A 5,343-nucleotide genomic window follows, 5' to 3' on the forward strand; every position below is an offset into this window, starting at 1 on the left:
TGCAAAGAAAAGCGAGCAGTGAAAAATAAGCAGTGAGGAATGAGTAGTGACAAGTCAGCAGTAAAAAGTGAATAGTGAAAGGTGACCAGGGAAAGGTGAATAGTAAACGGCGAATAGTAAAACTGAACAGTGAAAAGCGAGTAGCTAAGAGCGAACAGTGAAAAGTGAGTAGTGACAGCCGAGTAGTGAATAGTGAGTAGTGGAAATATAAAGTGACAAATGTAAAGTGAAAATGTGAAGTGAAAAATGTATAGGGTGTTCAATAAGTTCAATAAATGATGTATAAGTTCGAGCAGTTTTCAGATACTAATTCAAGACCCAAAAGTTTAAGTTTAAGAGTTTTTAGGGGAAATTGGATTTTATCATAAAATTGACTTTTTTGCTATGCGAGCACCAACCGGTTTTAATTCGAACCATTATACAGCAGAGAAGTCAAGCATCGTACAACAAAAGTTGCGAATAAAAATGCAACAAAAAATTCTCTCCAATCCAGAAAATATATTATCTGGAAAAAGTTGTTCACGCAGAAAGAAAAGTTCAAAAAAGGTCGGAAAACTATGTTCTAATTTTTTAAAAGGGGGGACGGTAGAAGACCTTGATGAAACAAAACTGCTTGTAGCATCCAAACAGAGTGGGACAAGATGTGTACCATTTTTCTTTACCCAAGCTGGGGTTGTTTTACTGAAAATTATTTAATCGATGAATTTTTTTCGAAATAACATCCGGTTTTTGTTACTAATTTTGCGTACTGTGCACCATTCGAGCATCCCCCGGGCGGAAAGGGATCAAAACTGACGAATCTGTGCACCGAAAAAAAGCGAAACAGAAACGAAAGTCACATTAATCAAATGCTGGAAAATATTATTGATTGCGAAACGTTTACAACTTTTCCTATATGTAGGCATTATATGTTAGAGCGATGCAATGTATGGGCTTGAATAGCTCGCACGAACGCCACAGGAACGGAGCACAGCGAAAAGAGTGGCTATTTATTCGCTATTTATCCACGGCAAAACCACGGCACACGGATCAGCTAGTCGAAAGAAATGAATTAACAAAAGGGTACGCGAGCGCACCCAGTTAAACTTAGTTCTTAGGGGACAAGCTTTCGCTCCTTGATGCTGGAAGCCATCAATCCAATTCAATTCACATCGCCCCAAAATATTTCCGGTGAATGGAGCCCCCGTACCTCCCTCCCTTGCTACAGGCTTGGTCGGCACGAAGAAAGGATTCGCAACTCATTCATCACGTATACGTACGTTGGAAGAAAGGGGTCCCCCTTCATCTTCGCAGCATTCAGTAGTCACCGAAATCCGTTGAGATCCGCCGCGCCGCACTTTCCGGACGCTCGGCGTAGCCCTCCAGGAAACAAAAACCCATTATATACAACCTACCAGGACCGTACCGTGGCTTCGCTTCTCCTACCCATGATGCCACGGGATCCCACATAGACATATTCGTATGTTTTTCGTCAATCCTGAATCAACCTAAGCTGCCCTTTTTATTCGAAAACGCAATAAAACCGTCGTAAATAGGCGAAATGGGAGATACATGACTGTGTGGTACCCTTTTTTCTTGCTGAATCAGCCTGCTCGGGGAAAAAAGGAAACAGTCCGAAGCTGCCGGTCGCTCGTGACCCCACAGGAAAGTGAAAGCACGGAAAGTGGAACCGCAGCACAGTAACCCTTGCTTGCGTTTTGGAAACATATTCGAGTAGAAGGCCTTGAATTGGTTCCATATACGAAGTGAAATTTTCATTAGAAAAAGTTAATGAAATTTGTAATTATTCCTGGTAGCCTTTCAATTATTTTTTTAAATAGCAGCTTTTCCGATTCCTCTCATGCACTCTTGCATCAACACAAACGCCTTTAACCAATCAACAGTCGTTTTGTAAAGGGTTCAGCGCCGCGCCATCAACATCAACATTTATGTTTATCCATTCATTCACTCACTCGTGAAGTGATTTTTTTTCATTACTTCATCCATCACAAGCATCGCACACCACTACGACGCCGCCGACCGTCACATCGTCACATATGACTCGCTCTTCGCGTGCTTTAAACCAATCAAATGGAGAAGATATTCAAATTTTTCACTCCTTCCACCTCTGGCAGCGCATGCTGGGATCTACAGCATACATTTTACATACATACGCTCGCGAAAGCGGAAGACATGCGATGCAGATAAAATGGGCGGAGTGACGACGCTCGAGCGCGAGCTCGAGCAGCAGAAAGGGGAATTTGTCGGTCTTTTTATAGACGGGTTAAAAAAGATGGAAGGGTTATACGGGGACGGTCGCCTGTGATTGGCGCGGAAAGGGTACAATTCCGGCGGAAGGGTTAGCAAGCGTTCGTGCGTGAATGATGGTTTCGCCATTTTCCTCTAAACCGTGCTTCCGGCTGTTGCAACCAGAGCGAGCTACCGGTATTGAATACAAATAAAATAGTTTACAGAGCCGCGCAGCGGCATTAATTCAGCTGCCCAAGAAAACATAAATTCGGACTAACCTTGATTGAAAAATCGTGTTCGGCCGAAAATAAAAGCCGACAGGTAACGGTGTCGCGTGTAGGTACCAGACCCATCAGTGCGTGCTGGCTGCAGCAACGCTAAAAGACCTGGAAATGCAACCGCGACCCGAACGCAGTACGAATACCGGTTCCATGTAATCCGTACGTTTCTTTGTAGTGTCACGTTCCGTGACTGCTCAGGCCGTGCTATTTCTGAACACCTACTCCGTTAAGCCAAAAATAGCACAACGACGACGACAACGACGCCTGTTGACAGCGACAAGCGCATTAAATGCTTGCTACGGTTTGCTTTTCCTGTTAGGTGCTGTTCCCATTTGATATCGTATAAATGTCATTCCAATCCACTGTGATTCGTTCGAGGTTTGTAGCCGGATTTTTTACGTCTATATTACAGCCTGCAGCCGTAGGAAAGGGGATCTTTTGGCGAAAGCAAGCGATTAATCATGCGATTATGCAAGTTTGCTGGGTCTATTGTGTTTCCAATACTACGGCACAGCAGGCGTAATAATGATGTCATTTGTAGAGAATAAAATGGAACGAAATCGTGCCAGTTCGGAACGTGCCGAGGAAAGGGTTTGATGATTTCATCCTATTTTACAATGAAGAGATTGATTAACTCGAAAAGAGTGTTGAATTTGATCGAACATGATGTGATCACGTTTTTGGCAGTATGATTCGTCTAATCTCCTGATTGAAAAACTTTGGTGAAAAATCAATTCCAACAAAATAATCTCGACATAAGGAATGTAAAACAATATATGAAAATAAACAGAAGAAATTTCGGACACGAGTCAAACAGAGTTCATGAATTATTTTTAATAAATGTTAAGATAAATACTGTCAAAATCCGATTTCGATATCATGAAGTTTGAATTACTGTGAAATCACTGAATCTTCCAGCTCGTAATTTTGCACATCACTCACAATAGAAGAGGGTGCTGCAGAACAACTTATCCTGTATGATTCTCAACATCGCTCCTAAGGTGATCCGACGATCAGATATCGAAACGAGAGGTTTGGTTCTAGTAAAGGTAGTAAACATCTTGGCTAAGTAGGTGACTTGCAGCCAGAAACTTTGACACGACGAAGGCCATCTGTGCTAAACTAAACTCTTCTAATTTTTTCGGCCGTTCCATTCATCACATCACTCGCGAAACTTAACTTGAAACACAGAAAACCTTAATTTACCACCCGAACAGTTATCTGGTAAGATATTATAATGATTTTGCCCAAACTGTTCACTTGAATTGATATGAAAAACTTTACTTCGCTTCGATTACAATTCCGAATCCGCGACCGTCGTTGTTAATACGTTACCAAGGAAACGAGAGTGATGCCATATTTACGTTGAGCGTGAAATTGGCCAATAATTTTTACTATTAAATTAATGGTCGTAAAGTGTGGAAAATATACTTATAAAATTCTCTAATAATAAAATTCACCGTAAACAACATTTTATGTGATAGAATTACTGTCGGATCTAGTTCAACATCAAAAATAGATACGCGATTCTACGTTTCGTAATTGTTCATAACAGATTATTACCTACTACTAGCAACTTAGCATAAACAAAACGATAGTGGAAACAAGTACTAAAATCAGTAAAAAAGCAGCTGGCCTCTGTCGACCTTCACCTTAAAATCAGCGCGTCGAAGACCAAATACATGAATGCGAGAGGCTCCAATGGTCGCTGTTAAGTCAGACCGAGCCAAGTGACAAAATTCTTATTTCGAGCAAAACACGTTCAAAGGTAACTGCGGATAACATCATAAATAAGGAGATCCAGTGACATATTCAAGCAGGACAATGAGCCTACTTTGGATCTCGCCAAACGCTGTGCTTAAGAGGTATAAGCCACCTAACGAACCTGACAATGTACAAATCATGGAGGACTTACGCGCCTTCGCGGACGACATTTGATGGAGTACAAGCTGAAAGCTAAGAGTAACGGAGGTGCATGAACCAAGGGCAACAGACACTGATTGGGAAGATTACCAATGCTACATTTGGCGAAAGTCGGTAAACTACAGTGAACCGGACACGTCGTAAGGAAAACGGTTCTATACAACAATCTCCCCAACACCGGCACAGAGTGACTCAACGTGTGAGATGGCTCGTCCAGGTCTAAAGCGACATTTTATATTTCTTAAGTGCGACTTAAAATGGAGCAAAAAAAAACAGCACGAACCATCCCGGATCTAAGTTGACGACGCACAGTGGGATCATTCTGGAAAAAGGCGGCCAAAAGTCTTTTCTCGCTTTTCCTGACGTTTTTGAGCTTAGGTATCTTCGGAGAAGTTTCTTAAAAAAGTATTCGGCATCTGATGACATTTTCATACATGCACATATAACATTTGAAAAATATAACACACTTGAAAAAATAACTTTTTATAGGAATTAGATAGCATGTTCATGAGTTCGGCAAAGTTGTAGAGCTTTGAATTTCATTAAACTTTGCTGAAGATACTAAGTATCTGCATCATATGATTTGCGATATATAATTGACTTTCTGTCAAAACCCCCTTAAAATCAGTTTATTAAAATTTGTGTACACAAACCCTCATCTAACAGGTTTGACATGTTCTACAAACTTTTTGATTCTATCAACATACGTAACTTTCTAGAAGGTGTAAATATTGTATGTTGCTTTATTTGTTTTAAAAATTGATTTGAAGCGTAAATTTTACCGTTTCTACAAGTATTTTTTCCGTAAATAGGCACTTACCGGCAGCTAAAGTTAGCATCGTTTGTACCGCCATAGTAGGGTAAAGAACTAGTTTTAAGCAGTCTAAGCGGGTCACTGATTGTTTTACCT

This window comes from Sabethes cyaneus, chromosome 2 (assembly GCF_943734655.1).
Source record: "Sabethes cyaneus chromosome 2, idSabCyanKW18_F2, whole genome shotgun sequence".
In the NCBI taxonomy this organism is placed as follows: Eukaryota; Metazoa; Arthropoda; class Insecta; order Diptera; family Culicidae; genus Sabethes; species Sabethes cyaneus.